Source organism: Triturus cristatus, chromosome 8 (assembly GCF_964204655.1).
Source record: "Triturus cristatus chromosome 8, aTriCri1.1, whole genome shotgun sequence".
Classification (NCBI taxonomy): Eukaryota; Metazoa; Chordata; class Amphibia; order Caudata; family Salamandridae; genus Triturus; species Triturus cristatus.
In genome coordinates this window covers 902,041,280-902,062,758 of record NC_140591.1, presented here as the reverse complement: position 1 = coordinate 902,062,758, position 21,479 = coordinate 902,041,280, and the positions used below count along the sequence as shown (strand labels likewise).

Here is a 21,479-nt window from a genome sequence, read left to right as displayed (position 1 = left end):
GATGGACTATTCTCCGGCGATGTCCTGCTCCGGTACGATGCAGTCTCGACTTCGTGCGGCACCGCCGGACAGTCGTGAAGGTCTTGCATTGACGCCGACTCCTGGGTCACCGTTGCATCGTCTGGCTTGTCCGATTATATACAAAACCACAGGGGCAGGATATAGCATAGATTACCCCTGAGGAGTTAGTTTGTGTGATCTTGAAGTGTATGTATATAGTTGTGTGTGAATGTCTTCAATTCATTAGTCATGGAGCACGCCCTAGTGTGGGAAATGTAGGGCGTGCCCTATGACTAACCATACAAAAAGTTAAGTGCCGGGTCCTGCAATACTGCAGCCGCATATGCTGTCAAGTACAAGGAGCACCTCTTGTTGAACATTTCAAAACTTTTGGACACACACCCGAGAGTCTTCCCTGGTGTGTATTAGAGAAGGTCCAAGCCAACCCAAGGGGAGGGGATTGCTCTAGAATTCTAAGCTTTCGTGAGTGTAGATGGATAAACTGCTTTGAAACTGTAGCGAGAGGACTTAACGAATATGAAGAGATTAACAGACCGGTATCTACACTCCGCAATGGCTGAGGCTATGGGGCTCTGGGTGCGCCACATATGCCTAAGGTATAATGTTACTGTCAGAAAATATTGATATGCTTGTTTTTATAACCTTTTCCCTTGTATAACTGCCTTGTAAATACAGTTTATTCATCTCACCATTATATGTGTATTGTGATCCCCCACACTGGATTAATCAATGTATATATTGATGTAATGTCGTCTAATGTATTCATATTATGTTGTTCACATGTGGTTTATAGTAATCTTGACATTACAACCTGCACCCGGGTTATGTTTCAACTGGTTCATATTGTACCTTATATACACTTGCGGTTCTAATTGCAATAATGGTTCAGTAATGTCATACAAGCAATGGGCCTTTACCGGTATTGCAAAACGTTCGGCCCTCTGTAAACACATGGTTTGTCCTTTATTGTATTTCATAATTTAAATTGATTGTATTATGTAATGATGCCCATTCGTTGACATTCACCGAGACCGCACCAGTGGCTGTATATCAATGCCTCAGTAGGACACGCTAGTCATTATTGGCCACACTCTGGGAATCGAGTCTTCCGCCCATTGCCCTAGATGTGTTGTCTCTGCCCCCTTTTAAGTCACCGCCCACACTGCGGTGTACTAATTCTCCTGTGGCTGCGATGCCAATCTGCTGCCACCGCGTTGGAGTAAAGAAGTCAGAAGTTGTATCCCATCACGACCAGGTAATTATTCTTGCAACCTGCTGGAGGAGCACTACCATGGAGGGAGGGACGGATCGCATACTAAGATTCCTTTCTTTTCATGTAGATTGAATTAGCTGTATCTGTTTGCCGTAATTGACCGTCGGATTGCCGAAGTTAACTGCGTGTCCCGAATTGCGGGCCGTAGGATATCACAATGGTTGGATTGTACTAGCGCCACCATCTTCAATCAGAGTTTGGGTTATCTTTCCGGGTAAGTTGGCATACCCCTGCCCAAATTCAGCACAGTTTTCACATAACCCCATAGAATTTTGGCAACAATTGTCATTATTGTATTTCAGGTAAAGTTGTCACTATTACTGGACCCATTCAGTGTGGAAATATTTTACAAGGTGGGTTCCAATCCCGTCTTTTGATGTGCAGACATTATGATTTTTGGTAACTACTCTAGGTACCTGTACTAAGTTTTATTGTTTTTATTGTGTAGGGTCACTTCACCCCTTCCCTGTCCTGAGGAAGGTTCACATGGCTGAGGCATTAATTTCCCTCTCCGGACGATAGTTGGATCGAAACGTCGACGCTATCCCCTTCACGCACCTGGACCATCTTTTCCACTACCCTTGTCCCTGTCCAAGAACAATTTATTTTGGTTTTCAAAAATATAATTTACAAATGACTGCTTTTTAATATGGCCAGGTTGCATTGAACTGTATATCGAATATCAGTTTCTGTACATTTATGTAAAATACATGCTCCTCATCCTCTGTTTGACAAACTTCGAGTCCTCTTGACTCTTTCTTATTTTTTGAGCACCCCTTTACACCTGTTCCTTAAATTCATCTTTCCTTTATGACCAATCGGATGTTTGTTTAACCTCAGTCCTTAATTTTTCTAATAAATACATGGTAAATAATTATTGTTGTGCTGCACTTCATGTTTCTGGTAAAGAAATTCACGATTGATACAAGTTTGTGAGCTGACAAGTTGCGAGCTCTTAATAGGTTTAATGATCATCACCTTGAATTTACAAATTTCTAATTGATTAGTCTAGGACCATTGTTTTTTGTAACAATTTACACCCAGGTCCGTGGACCATTTTGCGTTACCCCATTGGGTGTGATGAGCACCTGGGGATCCAGCATTTTTGTCATCCCACCCTTCACCTGAAAGCTTGGTGGTTCAAGCTTCATGTTCCTCTAAGCAGTCGGCAGGTTCCTTCATTTCACTCTGAGGGGGGAGATGGGGATTCCAGCTGGAACAGTCTGCTAAAGTGTTCATCTGCTAGCATAGCCTTGAAATCTACCAATGCTACATGCCTGTTGGGACAGTATATCCATGCTTTGATGGGCACAGCTAAGGAGGTGGCTCCTAAGCTGCCAGAAGATGTTTGGGGGTCACTTCATGGAGGTGCTGGTGGGAACCCAGGCGGCAGCCAGTCAGGTGATCCAGTCAAGTCTCAATACGGCTGATTCAGTTGCCAGGGTGATGGGCTGTTCGGTGGCAACCAAGAGGCACACTTGGCTGAGAGGATCAGGATTCTCTCCGGACGTTCAAGCCAAGCTACTGGATCTTCCCTTTGATGGCTCCAGGCTCTTTGGGGGCAAAGTCGGACTCTGCTCTGCAATGTTTTAAGGATAGCAGGGCTGCCGCTAGAAGCTTATGCTTACAGCCCCAACCTAGGGGATTTGGTTTCTGGAGATTTCGTGGCTTCGGGAAGTCCGCTCCATTTCGTGGCAGTCTGCAGCAGCAACCTAACCCTCTGTATAAGTCATACAGAGGGAAGGGAAGAGGTAGTCAGCGAGTGTGAGAAAGTGGCTCTGTATATACTGTTCCCTAATAGGTACAGGGTGTACAGAGTCCACAGTCCCCTAGAGGCTGATAGAGGTCAAAGTTAGGTATGACCTTACTCTCAAAAGTGGTAGCTTGGTCGAGCAGTAAGGCAGTACCAGAGGACAGTGTAAAGCATTTATTGTACACACTCAGTCAGCAAATGGTTTCACGCACTCAATAACTGAACTCTAGGCCAATGATTTGTATATATAAAATATATGCTTGTTTTATTTTTAGAACCACAAAGGGGGTAAAAATATACTTTCTCAGAATGAGAGGTTGAATATAAATACTTTTGTTTTAAGCAATAAATTTGTGTAAACAGTCACAGTTGGTTGCAATAAACAATCCTATTTCCTAAATATAACAATGCATTGAGCTCAATGGTAAATTCAGGTTATTTGTAATAAATTACTTTTCAGATTACTTTTGGAATTCCAGGTCTGGCTCCTAGAACCAGCCTGGGGTCAGTATTCAGAATCAAGTGATGAAAGTCGACTTAATAACTGTAATGATTTTTAAATAATATTTAGCTATTTCGAAAGTTAGCACTTAGAAAATATTTCACAGAAAACATTCAATGGATCTCTATGGCAAGAAATTCAAATTGCAGGTAGAGTACTTTATCGTTACTTTAGTAATCCAGGACTGGGTGCCTAGACCCAGGACTGGGGTCCTTATCAAAAGCAGGTAAGTAATTTCGTGTGCAGAAATGGTACGATTTTAAAAGAATATTTCAAATTTGCAAAAGTAGACACTTAGAAGAAATTTCACAGAAAAGCAGACAATGGTTTCCTATGGGAGAAAAATGAGTTAGAGGTAAGTATAGTTGTGAACACTTTTCAGAGTCAGGGCTGGGCACCAAGATCCAGCACTGGGAGCTCACCTAGGAGCAGGTGAGTAAATTCGTTTTTGTCACTTGGCGGATTTTTGGTGAATTTTTGCTGTTTTGAAAAGTTCACACTTAGAAGATTTTTGAAGAAAAAGCCAGTCAATGTTACCCTATGAGGAAAATGAAGTTAGCGGTTTAAGGGGAAGTACTCGACTGGTAGGGTTGAAATTCCGGGCATGGACTCAGGGGTCCCCCAGTGTCAGGTAGGTACAGTTGGTTCACCCTCAGCGGTTTCAGGACGGCCGGGTGCAGAGAGTTGGGCCCAATGTTATCCTATGAGGGATAGGGGGGCCTTGGTTGGTGGCTGCTGTCTGGCAAGCCACGCGGCTGTGGGAGCTGGGCTCCTGGTAACTTACTCAGGGCAAGTGGGGAAGTAGTTTAGTGTAGAGAGGGCACTGCCAGGGCCACTCGGGCGGCTGGGTGCAGGGTGCTTTTGAGCCTTAGGGCGCTCAATGGAAATCAATGGGAATGTTCCGGTTTGGAAAGAGGCTGCAGGCTCGGGGACGAGGATGTTTCAGGTGCCACCACCACTTCGAGAGGTAAGTTGGGTAGTTGTAGGTTAGGTGGGTACCCCGGGATTGGGCACAGGGGGTCGCAGGGCGCCGGGTGCAGGGGTGCCTTTTGACGTCGGGAATCTTACCCTCTGGTTGATCGCGGCTGGGGTGGCACTTGGTTCTGAGGCTGCAGGCTTCTTCCGGGATGTCGAGGGGGGGTCCTTGGGTGCCGGACTCTGGGTCACAGTCGCCGTGGGGTCGTCCTCTGGGTCTTTGTCCACTCCGGCACTGGCCAGGCTTGGCTGGTGCAGAGTGTGTTGGGTCAGCGGTCCCGGGCTGGTGCCAGGGATAGCAAATAGGTTTCTTGAGTAGAGCCTCTACTCGTGGGAGTCCCAGGGGCTTAGAGCTAAAAGGTAGCCAGGTCCTCCGCGGTTGGTGAGGTTGCTGGCCACGAGGGATGCCGCGCTGGTGCAGGTTCGAGAGTCGACAGGCCGGTAGGGCTGGGGCCAAAGCAGTTGGTGTCTTCTCTTTTTAGCAGCTGCAGGGCAGGTCTTTGTTCTTCTTGCTCTTCTTGTCGTTTTCTATCTGGAATCTAGGGAAGGAAGGTTCAGGGGGCCCCTAAATACTAGATTTAGGGGCGTTACAGGTAGGTGAAGGCCAGGGACCAATGGGTCCTTGTCCTGGGGTGGGTACACCCCCTATCCTGCCTCTCTCCTGTGGGAGGGGGGCAGTAGCCTAATCCTGATAGGGTAGGGCCTCCCATCTTCAAGATGGCGAGAGCCCGGAGATGTGCTTCACCTCGCCTCCCCCACCTGAGGGGTGGGGTGGGCAGGCTGGCACATCCCCTGTCCTTGTATGGGGTTTCCGGCCAAGCTTCCCGCCAGAGTGGGGGGTTGCAGTGGCCTGGGGAAACTCCAAATGGCGGCATGCCTTTGAAGCTTCCCTTTGCTCATCCTGGGGGAGGAGATTTCTCACCTCGCCCAGGATGTGCATTGTTGCAGGCCCGGGAGAGCAGGGGCTCTCCCACCCAGGGGTCCAGCAACGTGTCTGCTGTGTGGCAGCCTGGGCAGCCTCAGAGCAGACGTGGATTGTAAGTTAGCTGTAAGGGGGCATCTTCTAAGATGCCCTCTGGGGTGCTTAGTACATTAAATCCTGCCCTGGCATCAGTGTGGGTTCAATGTGCTGAGAAGTTTGATACCAAACTTCCCAGGCTTCAGTGTTGCCAATATGGTGCTGTGGAGCTCGTGTTTGACAAGCTCTCGGCACCATGTATTCTTAAATGACAGCACTGCACTTACAGTGCCCAGGAATGGACCCGGGTACTGTAGGGGCACAGGGCTCCTGTTCCTGTGCCCACACCATAGGCGTAATGCACCCAGCTAGAGGGGTGGCTGACATATGCCTTGGCAGTGTAGGTGATGGGCATGGCACACAGTGATGTGTGCCATGTCGACTCTTTGTTTTGTCCTGCACCCAGACACTCAGCCTGCAAGGGCAGTGTGTGTAAGGGTACAGGGCCTCTGAGGGTGGCACAATGAGTGCTTCAGCCCTTAGAGGCCTTCCCTGGTCACAAGGCCCTGGGTACCTAGGGTACCATTTACTAGGGGCTGACATGTGGCTAGGGTTTGCCAATTTGGAGTTTGTGTGGTTTAAGGAAGGAACATAGGCCCTGGGCACCTGATTGGCAGGAACCCAGGGTACACTCAATCGAAGTACATTCAGCAATTTAGCAAAAAGTGGGGGCATACCATGCAAGAAAGATGGCACTTTCTCACAGCGAGGGGCCGCTCAACAACAGGTCTCTTCCTCCTCCTCTTCCCCTGTCTCCCCTACTGGTTCCGCAGGGAAGCCGCTCTAGATCCCTATCTTGGCGTATGTTGGACCCGTAGGAGGCGGGGTTTCCCATTTTCTACAAAATTGGAAATCTGTTACATCAGATCTTTGGGTTTTAAATCTTGTAGAAAATGGGTACTCCCTTCCTTTCCAGGAGTTTCCCCCTCCTTATCCTCCTTGTTAGGGATGCTGTTCAGAGGACCATCTTTTGCTTCTGCAACAAGAGGTCTTATCCTTTTTACAGAAACGTGCGATAGAGGTGGTTCTGGAGCAGGAAAGGGGTCAGGATGCTACTCCCGGTTTTTCCTGATCCCCAAAATGGACGGTCGATTGAGGCCGATCCTAGACCTGAGGGTCTTGAATTTTTACCTCAAGCAGGAGAAGTTCAAGATGTTAAACCTAGCTCGGGTTCTGCTGGCACTGCTGCAGGAAGACTGGATGGTTTCGACCGCTTTTAAAGGATGCGTATTGTCACATTCCCGTCCTGAAGTCGCATTGGAAGTATCTCCGTTTTACGGTGGGGTGTCAACATTATCGGTTTGCAGTCCTTCCATTCGTTCTTACATCCGTGCCATGGGTCTTCATGAAGGTGATGGCAGTGGTTTCATTGCATCTCAGAAGGTTGGGGATTCTAGTTTTCCTCTACCTGAATGACTGGCTGCTCAAAGGAAAGTTGCCGGAAATGGTGCTGTATTATCTGCAAGTAACAACTCAACTGTTTGACTTAAGTCTTTCGATAAATGTACCCAAATCTCACCTGGTGCCCTCTGAGCGCAACCTGTTCATAGAGGCAGTACTGGACACTACTCCGAGTCATGCTTTCCCGCCTCCTCAGAAGATTCTAGACATCCAAGCTATGATGGAGCGGCTGTTCAAGTCCTGATGGTTTTGCACCTGCTCCGTCTGTTCGCCCCCTGCATACTGATGGTCAACCATGAATGCTGGAACATGAGGGCATACTAGTGGTTTCTCCGCAGGCAGTGGTTTCAACACAACTGGGATCTCAAGGAGGTGGCCAGAATCTCCAGATACACTGCAGCGGATCTGTTATAGTGGAGTGTTTCAGGCAACCTGTCAAGGGAAGCCGTTTCAACCTTCTTCACCGGTGGCCACAGTGATAACGGATGCCTCCACTATGGGGTGGTGTGCTCATCTGAGGGATCTAGAGAACAAGAGCCTTTGGTCTCCAGAGGAAAGATTGCTTCACATCAATCTTCTGGAACTGTGGGTTATACGTTTGGCTGTTGAGGCTTTTCTTCCCTTCCTTCCCGGTCAGTCAGTTCCTGACAGACAACAATACTGGGATGAGGTACATCGACAAATAGGGAGGTGTAGGGTTGTATCGTCTCTGCGACTCTGGTTTTGGGCTCAGGTCCACCAGATTTTCGTAATTGCAAATCATTAGGCCGGGTTGCTAGATGTGCATGCGGGACAGTCTCAGTCGGCATTACTTGGCCGGTCACTAGTGGCGTCTCCATCCAGAGGTGGCCCACCGCATTTTCAGGATGTGGGGATTTCCTCAGTTGGACCTGTTTGCCACTCACGAGAACACGCACTGCCTGTCGTTCTGCAGTCTCCATTATCCGATGCGGGGAGTGTTGGAGGACACGTTTAAGTTAAATTGGGGCTCCCAGCTTCTTTACGCGTCCCTCCCATACCCTTGATTCCTCTGGTTCTGAGGAAGATTCGCCGAGACCAGGCCCAAGTCCTATTGATCGCCCCGGATTGGCCAGGAAGGGTGTGGTACACAGCCCTCCTTAACCTCATCGCACCCTCCGCTCTGTCTCCCTCTCAGGGCAGACCTCCTCTGGCCATCACAGAGGCAGGTTCTACACCCCTACCTCCAGAGCCTGCACCTTCATGCCTTGAGATTGAACAGGACAACCGGAGTTCTTTCTCTCTCCCACTGGATGTGGTGAATGTTATTTTATGGGCCAGAAGACACAACCAAATCTGAATTCCAGTAGATGGGCCAGATTTGTTACGTAGTGTGGAGAGAGTTAATTTGATTCTTTGAAGGCTCATTTGTCTGATGTACTTCGTTTTTCTCTTTCTTTCGCTCAGCAGGGTTGTGCTGTGGCGACTGCTAAGGGCTACTTGTTGGCCTTGTCAGCCTTTTCTTTGTTTTCCAGACCAGCCATAGTCATGAGATTTATAAGGGTCTCTTTAATAGATTTGTTCCCACTCTTTTTATTGCACCTCAGTGGGAATTAAATTTAGTTCTTACTTTTCTAATGGGGTCTCCTTTTGAGCCTCTAGATAGTTGTCCATTGAGGTTTTTTGTCATTCAAAACAATTTTTCTGATTGCGATTACCTCTGGCAGGAGGGCTAGTGAGCTACAGGCTCTTAATTCTAAGCCTCCTTTCACCACTATCCGTGCAGATAAGATGGTTTTCAGGACCAGATCTGCTTTCTGTCCTAAGGTGGTTACTCCTTTTCATCTAGGGCAGTCTTATCACTTTACCCTCTTTCTATCCCCCCCCTGCCCTTCCAAGGAGGAGGGGAGACTTCACCACCTGGACCCTAGAAGGGGGGGGGGGGGAAAATCAGCTTCTACCTGGATAGAACTAAGGACTGAAGGCTGGACAACCAGCTCTTCATTGGTTACGTGGGAAAAATGAAGGGAAAGGCTGTCCACAAGCGAACACTGTCAAGGTGGATCATCCTCTGCATCAAGACCTGCTACGCCTTGACCAAGAAGGAGCCGCCTGAATATATTAGAACTTGTTCCACTAGAGCAAAGTAGTCTTCAGCTTTGGCTATGTGTGTGCCTGTTGTAGACATTTGTATGGCAGCAACTTGTGCCTCCGTACACACTTTTGGCAATTACTGCTTGGATTCAGAGGTGACAATTTTGCATGATCTGTGCTGCAGGATTTGTTTGGTATAGGTAGGTGGACACCATCCTCGCGTGGGGGGGCAGGACTGCTTTGGGATTAAATTCAAAAGGTGGGGAATCCACAGGCAGATGTATCCATCAGAAGAACAAGTTACTTCCCTTTAGTAACACTATTTCTGGTAGATACAGTATCTGCCTGTGGATTCCTCTCTGACCCACCCGCCTCCCCATTGTCTACCTACTTATACCGAACAAAGCAAAACCAAAGGGGATGATGGCCGGAGTGTTGAACATTGCAAGCACTCACCCCCAGTCAACTAATCTGGGTTTAATCCATCATCCTTTAGCTCACACCGCCACCCCAGTTCAGACATGGTCATATGCAAATCAGTCTGACCCTGTGCCTCATGGGAACAGTCCAGCCCGAACTGCCAAGCCATGTCTTCCCTGGACCGGAAACAAGCATCCTGGGACCGGTTTCTGGTTAATCAGCTGTCATCAGCCAGGCTAGCTTGAATCGAGTGGCAAAGTGAGCAAGGGACCCACATCTGGGCATACCCTGCCAACTTAGGGTGAACAAAGCAAAACCACTGCGTCCATCCTCTTTTGGTTTTGCTTTGTTCGCCCTAAATTGGCAGGTCGCTTTGCTGATGTCGCTGATTAGCCAGAAAACTGTCCCAGGATGCTTGCTTCCGGTCCAGGGAAGACGTGGCTTGGCAATTCGTGCTGGACTGTTCCCGTGAGGCACAGGGTCAGACTGATTTGCATATGGCCATGTCTGAACTGGGGTGGCGGAGTGAGCTAAAGAATGATGATGGATTAAACCCAGATCAGTTGACTGGGGGTGAGTGCTTGCAATGTTCAACACTCCGGCCATCATCCCCTTTGGTTTTGCTCTACCTACTTACACCGAAAATAATTTTGGCTATGACTGTCTTGTATTTCTTTTTAATTTGAGATATGATGTTTGTCACTAGGAAATGTCTATTATGGATTTTCCAGTTTCCCTTTCGTATTTGAACTGCATACTGTAGTCTATTGTATACTGTGTATAATTGTGAAATGTTGTCGGTTCGCCTCAAAGGCATGGGAAAAAAAAGGGTGGAACTGAGGTCTGCATGACGACGAGGTCTTCTAGCTCTGAGGTCATGCGGAATCGCCCTATTGTGACGTCCTCGTCGATGTGGGAGAGCTATGAAAAAGTTTCTATGGATTGCTGCGCAAGGGGTAATTCAAAAGGTGAGGAATCCACAGGCAGATACTGTATCCACCAGAACAAGTGTTACTGAAGGAATGCAACTTGTTCTTTTAGTTACCCAGGCCACAATGAGGTGTTGGGTTTTGTACCCTGGCTTCAAGGGATTGGATCTCCCCGTGCGCATAATGTGTAGCTCTGCATCCAAAGCCTCCGCATCCTACAAGTCAATGAACCATGTGCCCTTACAAATTTCAGTACCACCCACAGTGCCTTGCTCTCTCCTATTTCAAACTTCTCATTCCCATATGCCCAATTTAGAACAGCTTAAGGAGAAGTGATGTGTGAGGTACCACAAGAATTGCGCTCTTCAAGGAACACACTGAACAAGAGCTTTAATAGTTCTCAAATCTCTTTGCTTCCTGGTGATGATAAAGCTGCTTAAGATGTGTTTTATCTCCTGGAGAAAGATTCATTGGAGCCTTAGTTACATAAAGGCACTTGTTGGTCGTTGCGATTCTTAATATATAGTCATACCACAAAACAAGTAATGCTTTCTTCTGAGAAAGGATATCCGATAAAATTAATGTAGTCAAGTGTGCATGTGGGTTGGCATAATCTGAGGTATTTAATGCCAAAGGATCCTGCCTATCTCTATTGCCCTAATTTGACTACCCTTGTTCATGATGGATTTCCTGGTTTGAAAGTGAGTTAGGTACTCCCCACTTTGTATTATACACAGAAAGAATTTCGAGGGGGTAAAAGAAATATATATACTATCCAAGCACAAATCGGCCAACATGCGTTTCATAATAAAAATCACTTCATCAGAACTTATTTAACAGTTACAGGGGAACACCAGTGCTGCTCATAAGACCAGGACTTCACATTCCACAAATCCTAGGGCCCCAGGCAGCCGTCCCTGGGGTTTGCTGCACCTGGGCAGCTCTTCTTGCGCTACTTAACACATTCCAGCATCCCGCAGCGCAGGATCACCAGCGCGGCTCGTGAAAGCAGGACTTCACATTCCCAGGGCCCCAGAAGGCGGTCCCTGGGATTTGCAGCAACTGTGCAGCTCTCCTGGTGCTACATGGCGCATTCCAGTGTCCTGCTGCTCGGGACGCATGCAGGCGAAGCCTGGGCCAAGAGCTGGCCCGTCCTTGCCCGAAATAGGCTGGGCTGGGCCACCCTTTGAATATCTGCCCCAGGAAAGAAATAGAAAAGGTGCTGTGTACTCTGTAGAAGTAACATCTGCAATACCGGATAGTTACACATGGAGGTGAACAGGGGCTGGACAATATTGTTTTAATACCCGTGCTAATTTCAAAACCGGAGTTGTGCTCAGTTATTGAGGTCCATGTGGTTCAGATGTAGGAGCTGCTTTGGCCATTGATATGATACTGAAGATACTGCTTTTATTACTTTTTTTAATACCCATTGTACTTCACGGGGGCCAGGTTGGTTACCTTGTTGTCGAGCAAGACCAAAACTCTTTTGCCATTCTCTGGTTGTCTTGTCATTTTAGATATCACGCAACAGCATGGGCAAGCAGAAGGCTGTAATTTCTCCGCCTGTGGCTGATGCTCCCCGCACCACAATTGACTCCTTCCAAGTGCGGGTGGTGAAAGATCTATTCTGCCCAATCAGAGAAAAGTTTGAGTGTCTGATCGAAGAAGTTGATGAGATTACATTCTTTTGTCAAACTTTTCCTCATGGTAATTTGAGGGTCGATAATACAGACAAGTCATCACCACAAGCCATAGTACCCTCTTTGCTAGAAACTAATTCTAGGGCAACCCATCATACGGGCAAGCCCTTCCTGTGGCTCGCTCTGTTTCTGGGTCAACCCGAAGGTAATCTGCTAGGGTATTTGTACCAGAGGATAAAATAGGTCTATTCCTCAGCCAGGTTCTGTGATTAAGGCACAGTCGACATTAAGCCATATACATCATACTGAGTCGCAGTTTACAAACTTAGATTCAGTGGGGTACAATGCTGTGAATTAATTAGGGGAATCATTTGACAATCAATTTGACCCCAACGTGTTGCCCCAATGTGGCCGTTTTGGTTAACGCCCATGAATCTTTGAAAAATAGTGATGCACTGGTTCCATAGGAATAGGAATTGTCAGCCAGTGGGGAGAGCACACCAAATTTTACTAACCAGGAGAGTGGGATGGGTTGGTCCTTTGAGGAAGAGCCCCAAAGGCGACTTTATTATGAATTTCAGTGATCCTAACTGGGCCAGAGAAGTTCTAGCCAGGGCTGTGTAGTTCCCACTAATCTGTGGGTCCTGTGCGTTTGTTGGACAAAGTTTAGGTGAGGTCCCTAGACTGATTTCCGGGCACCCCTGCAAGATATGTTGGCCTAGAGCCCAGCTAGATCACACCGCCACCATAAGTCCCCCCCAGCCCCCCTCTCCCCCTGGACCGTGGCCCCCCCTAACCTTACCAGGTAGCGAAGGGTTTCTGGCAACCACTGAACATGACTACCCTGATCCCTCGGATCGTGGAATCAGATCAGGACCTTTGGCTCAGTCACTCATGTTTACTCGAGCTCAGAGAAATATACAGAGAATACACACTGGGATGTTTTCAATATATTTATTGAACCAACGTTTTTCTTGTATGCAATACATGTGCTGCGATAATCAGTAGACGAAAGCAGTGGGTGATTACAAGCACCAAAAGAGTAAATAGTAGGTACAGCTCTACCTTGGTGCTAAAACAGTGTATATATGCAGGCATATAAATGAGGAAGTAAGCAGGTGTACTCCTACTATGCAAACCCTACTCTGAGTGTACCTAGTGTGTATTGCCAAGTATTCCCCCCCCCCATGGGCGATCAAACCCATTTGTTAACTAGTGGGAGAGAAGGACCCCGTCTTAGTCACAAACTGGACACCCCTCTCAAGATGTGAAACCGCTGCGCGGTGAAGTCTCAGCACGCGGGGACCCTCTGTCAGTTGAAGTGCCTCCTCTGCTAATCTATGTGGATGCTTTTTATAATAGAAAGCAGCCTTGCGATGTGCGTGTAGATAAGTGGTGTTATGGATATGTAGATAGCCTTGGATGAAGAGATCACCACATTTGTGCATAGTGCGTAGAAGGGCTTTGTACATGATGTTCACGGCATCGTGATAATTGTGTGCGACGCTAGATGTGTTAACAAAGTAGTTTCAGAGAAACTAATCCAACATTGTCGTGCACGCAAATATGTGCAAAAGGTCACAGCATAAATGTTATTTGTGAAAAAGGGACAATTTAAGAAATTACCCTCTTCGCTGCATGGGCCTAACCCAGGCACATAACAGGGCCATACATCCTTTCAGTATGGATTTGAATGTTTCTTCAGCCCCTGGGTTATTTTTATTAACAAATACGTAACATCCACTAATGCTCTAGGTTCAGTTCTCTTCCAGGGGATCCTCATCAAAGTCATAAGCATTAGAATATTCCCGCCCATGCGCGGGACCCCAGAAACACTATTTTATATGTGCCCCACATATATATATATATACTGATCCATTGTCCACCAGAAGGAGCTGCTGCACACTTCATGACGGGTGCAAAACAAAATGGAGGTGGCTCAATTCAAATATCAAAGCTCCTGTTTTCCAAGAAAACTGCTGCACTCATGGGGTTCATATGAATCAATTTATTGCGAGGACGCGTTTCGGCGTTCTGCCTTCTGCTCGCACACGTAAAACAGTGTGTGCATGACGTTTCGTTTTAAATTGTTGGCCGGATTCTCATTGGCCACAGTGAATTAAAGGAGGAAGGAGATTGATTGTCTGTTCCTCCTTAAACTGCCTCTTCAATTCAACTCACTGTTGAATGTCTTGATTGACAGACCCCTCGTCGACCATGAGACTCCATAGTATTCAGTGCAGGAACAGTGAACAACTCGAGCGTTGTGGTTTTGGGAGTCCCATGTGGTGGTACAATATGGAACATCTGTATGAGAAATTCAGACTCAATTGTTTTAAACACTTCCCAAAGCACATTACGAACTATAAAATTCCCGTAATCTACAGGGAAATGGCGTTTGTATGTGACAACCAATCTCCTTCCTCCTTTAATTCACTGTGGCCAATGAGAATCCGGCCAACAATTTAAAACGAAACGTCATGCACACGCTGTTTTACCTGTGCGAGCAGAAGAAGGCAGAACGCCGAAACGCGTCCTCGCAATAAATTGATTCATATGAACCCTGTGAGTGCAGCAGTTTTCTTGGAAAACAGGAGCTTTGAAATTCTGATAAATCACAAAGCATAGGAAGCTCCCAGGCTGCATTGCAAATACCCAGTCTAAAAAGACTGAAAAACTAACCTGTAGCTGCATAGCAATAAACTGACACCGTGCCTTTAAGGCACACCTGACCCCCAGCTTCCCATCATGCCTCAGGGGTGACGGTTAGGTCAGTTCTTTCCGGCTCCTTCAGGAAGGATCCTGGCAACACAGCTCCACTCTTTTCTGATTTTTGTCAAAATATTTTCACTTTTTTTACAACTTTTATTCCTTACTTCGACGTCTCATCTGTTAAAGTAAGAAGCTGTCTTTTTTGACAGGTTTGGGCATTTTTTTTTTTTTTTTTTTTTTTTTTTTTTTAAAAACCTTTATTTGTGCATCTTAAAAGAACAAATACGGGCCTACAACCGTCAGGCCGGCCACGATACAATGAAGCACTGATACCCACATTACACCCCCCGTGCGTCAATGGTCAGGATTAACAACGAGTTATGAGTCACATACTGGAGATATCTCTGACACCCGGGGAAGAAGTGAAGGTTAATTTTAAGTTTTTAGATTATTTTATCAAAGAAAAAAGTCAATGAAGGATAAGAACAAAGGAGATTCGAGTCCGCAAGATAGCCTCACCACACGGGAGAGCAGCAACATCAGTAAGAACAACAATGGAAGTAAAAAACTCAGACAGTGAGGCGGTGCCGAAATATAACAGGATAGTCACATGAACAAGTACGCACCCCTCCGGAGCCGCCCCCACTTGATCCACCCCACACCCGGACCCCGAATCGAAGAAAGTAGAGCGCAGAGACATAGAAGAAAAAAGGCCCATAGAACTAATTAAGAACAGAGTATTATCCCCCCACCCTACACCAATGCGGAGGCTACGGCCTACCCCCCCCCCGACATAGTGCCTGTCGCCCAATGAACCCGAAATATAGAGAAGAGAGAAAGTGGGAATAGAGTAAAGAAAATAAGAAAACAGAAAAGAAGGTGGGGAGGAGCCCACGGGACACCAGAGCGCCCCGAACCATCAGCCAGTCCTGGCCCCCACACACTGAGAGCCCACTACTCCAAAAAACGGCATGCGAAGACACCATGGCACCACAGTGTAAGCGAATGGACACAAGTCGCGATGAGTGCGCGCAAAACAGACATACAGTTCCAGTCCCAGGCCAGCCCGTCCATAAACCCTGGCAATAGAAGTCAGTCTAGCCCTGGCCCGATCGCGGGCGTGGGATTAAACCAGCCCCTGCATGAAGGCCCCGTGTCCCGAGCAGACAAAGACAAGATGGCCGCTCGTGAAAGGATGGTGAAGTAGGATCACGAAATGGCCGCCAACCATCGGTTGAGGTCCCTCTTTGCACCACATAAAATCCAAACCTGGCAATTAAGGTACAGGAGTTCCACAAAAAGTAAGCCGTGGACCACCGCGGACGGTTCCTCGACGCCGTTAGGTATCGCTCAACAGGATAGTCCAGCGGACGCGGCGAGGCAGGCAACAATGAGGCAGGCAGCCATGACCAGGGGGACAAAGTGTCCGCAGTTGAGGTGTAGAGCGGTGTACCCTGAGCGCCGGGAGCGCCAGGTGAAGGCATCAGTGTAGCACAGTCATACACCGCCGTTGCGTCCCCGCAAGTGGACAAAAGCACCGGGAGATCCACGCCCTGTAGATGACAAACAGTGCGCTCACGACCCGCAGCCGACAGTATGGGGTCAAGCCGCTCACTCAGCGCTTGCAGGCCAGCGCACATCTGTAGTTGGAAGTCCCGCAGGGCAGCCAGAACGGAGCCGCATGTCGGCAGAGGCTGGGCCCCCACAGCGGCAGCAATCCGGGACGGCACCGTGGGGCTGGTGTCCGTAAGAGGGAGGGCGAAGTGGGCAGCGGGCGAGACCAGAGTAGCACCCCCCAGCCTCGAGCAGGCACTCAGCGCCATGTTTTGCCGCTATACGTTACAATGGCCGAGGGGGGGGGGGGGAGTCGTGGCAAGGAGTCAATTCCCCTCAGGTCTACGCCGCAACGGGAACGGCCGACAATCGCTTCTCTTCTCGCAGGTTCCCCTCGCCGCTGGCTAGGCAATAGGCGAAGGGGGCAGCAGCATCCCACAGCGCGGTCATCAGAGCGGGGCCGGAGTCACGCCGCACCGGGGCCCACCCCACAGCTCCAGCCCGGCCGGCACAGGGTGCAGAAGGTGTCCGGCCGTCCCTCTCCGGGCTCATCCGGCAGCGATCCGTGGTGCGAGGGGAGATCGGGACCGCGGGGCTCAGGTTAGCGCTCGCTGGTCCGGTAACTGCGGAGCTTCCAGGGGGCCAGCAAAGGCCGTAATGGCGCAGGATTTCAGTGCCGAAGACAAAAGCACCCAGAACTCGGGCATCCGGGCGGGCTGAGACTCCGGGAAAGCGGCAGCACGGTCAGCGCGTCTTCGCACACGTTTCACCTCGAAAATCGGCGAGGATGGGCATCAGGATAGTAGTCCGAGGCCACGGACCGACGGAGCCGGGCGCTCAAGCGTCTGCTCCGGTCGCCATCTTGGCTCCTCCCCGGTTTGGGCATTTTTTAATATCTTAAAATGCCATCTCCTTTTGACCCTTGCCCTTCTTGTGGTAAAAAAGGCCAAGACTGATTCTCATAGGGTCTGTATCCTTTGTCTACCGGAGGACCATGATCCTAAGACCTGTCCTTACTGCGAGAACCTGTCCAGAAGAACTTTGAAGGACAGGGAAAGAATTCGCCTGTATGGCCTGGCAGGTAAATCATCTAGAGGAAGATCTCCGGTAAGGAAGGGCTCCAAGAGGTCTAGAACGCCTTCTAGAAGCAAGTCCTTGTGTCCTTCTACTTCAGCATCGGGCTCGGCGCTGAAAAAAGATCTTCAGGTGGGTCATATTTCCAAGAAAAGACCCTCGACAGCGGGCTCGCTGTCGAGAAAAGGTACGTCGACGTCTAAGACCCCTCCGCCGTCGTCAACCCGGCGACGATCGGCGTCGAGGAGCAGAGACCCTCCGCCGTCGTCAACCCGGCGTCTAGGGCAGGCTCACTTCTGTTGTCGCAGTTCCATCAGCGATCGACGTCGACAGCGAAGACTCCTCCGCTGTCGTCAACCAGGCGACGATCGGCATAGAGGATGAGGTCGTCGTCTCGACGTCGTTCGGCTTCGAGAGCGAAAAATACCCCTCAGCTGTCGTCGCGCAGACCGTCGACGTCGAGATTGGACACAGCTCTGCCGTCGTCTAAACTACGTTCGGCGTCGAGAGTCCCTCCGTCGTCGGCTTCACATCGCCGTTCGATGTCGAGGCCGCATTCTTCGCCTGCTTCTCATCGGCACCGGTCTTCGGCGTTCGACGTCGAGCAGACGGGAGGCCCGACAAGCGGGAAGGCAGGAGCCAAGATCGACGTCGAGAGCACGCTCTGCGTCGAGAGCACGCTCGACGTCGAGACAGGCCTAGGTGAGGTCTGGGGATGGATTGGTGGTCCTAGTGACGGAGTCAGCTTCGCGCCATTCGTCCTCGCACTCATCCAAGGGGGCTTCTCCAAGGTCAGCTACTCCGCAAGGTCTCTCATATAGAGAAGTTGCTAGCCATGTCCGCAGGTCTCCTTCAAGACAACGCGGCTCAAATGTCGCCCAGATGGCTGCTGCCCGTACGTCACTGGCAGGATTCAGGGGCAACAAGAAGGATGCAAGAGTATGCCAGTCTGGCGCTTAGATCTCCTCTTCAAAGATTGGTGGACGAAGTGAGTCCTCCCAGGCAAGCACGCGTGAAGTCACCTGAGACCGCGCCCTAGATCGCGCTCCCCCAGGCAAGAAGATCGTGCAGTCAGATCACGAGCCCGTGATCATCGACGAAGTGGAAGAACGCCATCTACTTCATCGACTTCCTTCACCCGGTCCTCAAAGAGGGATTACTCCCCCACACTATCGGACAGCCCGGTTTCCGGGGTCTCACCCATAGGCGATATCAACACATACCATGAGGTTCTGCAGAGGGGTGCTCAGAAACTCAACATTGAGATGTCTGTCCCGCAAGTCACGACGACGGTGATTTTCGAGACTCTTCATCAGAAGACTGCATCTCGACCATTACTTCCATTGGTTCCTGGACCCTGTCATGGACACCTTCTTAACTCCAGCAACCATCAAGGCGCGCATTCTTAAGAAATATAAGCCAGCTGCCTCTGATCCGGTCTTTGTTAAGATGGACCCTCCTGCAGACTCGGTAATCGTAGCGGCTGCAAGAGATTCACGCTGTATCGGCTTCTTCTTCTGTGCCACCAGATAAAGAGAGCAGATTTCAGGACTCGTGGGGTCGCAAAGCCTGCACGTCGGCGGCTGCATTCCCTAAGGTCTCCAGCGCGGCTGCGTTGCTAGGCTGTTATGACAGAGCTCTCTGGGACTCTTTGGAGCGGTTCAAATCCAAGCTCCCAAAGGAGGACCAAAAGGATTTCGAGGAGATAGTCACTGAGGGATCCTTGGTGGCTAATCAAATGATTTGCACGGCGGCAGATGGAGCGGTGCTATCAGCGCACTCTTACGCGCATGGAGTATGCGCCAGGAGATCGTCCTGGTTAAGACTGACGGGGCGAAAGCCAGATGCGCAGCAGAGAATCTTGAACCTTCCATTCTCTGGCTCTTCTCTCTTCGGCACGCATGCAGATGAAGAGATGAGTCGCATGAAGACCGAGTTGGACACCCTCAAGGCAGTTGGGTTGGAGAAAAAGAAGGAATTCAGACGCCGCTACAGACCCAACCAGCGCAAGGGGCCTCAACAGAGGGTTCAAACCCCTCAGTGGTCCAAGAATAAGACCCAGGGAAAGTCAGTTTCGGGGAGGAAAGTCCAACCGAGGTAGAGGGGGCCACCAACAGCAGTCCTCTACCACGGCAAGAGCAGGAGGGAAGTCATGAGCAGTGGCTTCCTCTGCCGCCGTTGCCCGCTCCAGTGGGAGGAAGTGCTTCACAACATCTTGCAGAGTGGGACAGCATCACAAAAGATCGCTGGGTCCTGAATATACTGCGCAATGGATATGTGCACATGCTTGATTTTAAAAATTTTACCTGCAATTGTTGTTGTCTTTGGTTGTCCCCCTGCTGCCTCCTGCTCCCTGCCTGATAGCACCCAGCAGCGGTCCTAACGCTGAGAGCTTGCGGGAGTCTTGGCAGGCGCCATCGGCCACGCCGTAGCGAGGGACACGCCCCCCTCGAGGCCACACCCCCTCCTGGCCCTATAATAATGTGTATGCACCGGAGGCGCAGCGGGCGCGCCAAAGGCGCGCATAAGGCAAGCTAGTCTGCGCTCGTCCGCGCCGAGTCCGGGCCTAGGGCCAGTCCTCCTGCCTCTCAGTCCTCAGGCCCCATCACCTATAGTGCTGACACTCTTCACAGTCTTAGGATACTCAACAGGAACTGTAGTCGAAACGGCTACCAAGCTGATACCTTGCCGACCATATGCCCTGATTGCTCCCATTCCTTCAGACCCACATGTAATCTGGAACCTCTCCACAACTTTTGTATGTTGTTGTTGAACTGTCGTTCCCTCCCAAAACATGCGACCGAAATTGCGTTGCTAATAGAGGAACACACTCCAGACATACTGTTCCTTACAGAAACCTGGTTATCTCCTGAGGCCGATCATGCGGTCATAGCAGCCATTCCTCCAGGTTTTCGAATCTCCCGCCAAGACCGCCCCAAAGGGAAAGGAGGAGGTGTGGCGATAATCCACAAAGAACAACTCCACTGCCGAGTGGTCTCGGAAACCATTACGGACTGTGAGAGTCTTACTTTCAACATCGAATTAACACCTAATAGTTGCCTCTCTGGCACTCTTATATATCGCCCCCCCGAAACAATTCCATGTCAACTTACCTTCTAGTGTGGCTGAACGTCTGAATACCACCTCTAACTATATCCTGTTGGGAGACTTCAATTTTCATTTTGAATCCTCCTTAGACCCTGTAGCATTGACTTTAGCAGAGGATCTAGCAGCCCTGCAACTCTCCCAACGGGTTCCCTCGGCCACCCACGTGAAGGGCCACCTGTTGGATCCGGTCTTTAGTAACTGCCCCGGCCTTTCAATCACGCCACCGATTCCCTTGCCATGGACAGATCATTTTTTGATCCCTATTAACTGGACTGTTTTTAAAAACCCTGAGCCAACACCCACCACGAGATCCATGAGAGCGTGGTCCCGCTTAGCGGCGGACAAGTGGTCCAGCAAACTTGCTGAAAATCCACCTAGGAGTTATGCCAACCCCGACCTTGCCTATCAGGCATACGCCAGTTGGATCACTCAATCCCTTGACGTTGTCCTACCAAAAAAGGTAATTACGCTCAAACGCCCCCACAAATCCTCCCCGTGGTATTCTGAGACCCTGAGAGACAAACGTCTCTGCAGGCAATCGGAGAGACGTTGGCGTTCTGATTACTCCACAGACAATAAAACTCTTTACCGAAATGCCATCAGCGAATATAAAACTATGATAAAAGCAGCACAAGCCTCATACTTTTCCGCGAATATTTTACTTGCCAAATCGAAGCCTAAGGAAATTTTCCGGATCATCAACACTCTCACTAAACAGGCCCCTTGCCTGCAGGTGGACACGTCCACTACCCACTGTGACGATATTGCTGAGTTTTTCTATCAGAAAATAAGTTCTACTCTGCCTTCCCTCCTAGGAACCCTAATTCCTCTATCCCCTTTACAGATCCCGCCACCCCCCCTTCTCGTATCAGCAACCTTTGCTCACCCACTTCCCCCCTCTGGATCTCGCCACTCTGGACTCCCAGGCACGGAAAGTTCATTCCGGATCCCCAGAAGACCCAGCTCCTCCAGACATAATAATGGCAGCCTCGCAGGTCACTCTACCTATTATTAGGGAGGTCTTAAATGCCTCCATCTCCTCTG

At 49.5% G+C, this 21,479-nt stretch overlaps 1 protein-coding gene and 1 long non-coding RNA gene across 2 annotated transcripts in view; both read left to right on the top strand.

Moving 5' to 3' along the window:
- Window positions 1-21,479, top strand: part of NFKBIZ (NFKB inhibitor zeta) — a 448,599-nt gene that overhangs the window by 156,434 nt on the left and 270,686 nt on the right. The gene's annotated exons all lie outside the window — the stretch shown is intronic.
- Window positions 1,362-2,170, top strand: LOC146805237 (uncharacterized). The gene is made up of 3 exons (XR_014967812.1): window positions 1,362-1,508; window positions 1,597-1,647; window positions 1,743-2,170. It is a non-coding gene; the product is annotated as an uncharacterized LOC146805237 (long non-coding RNA).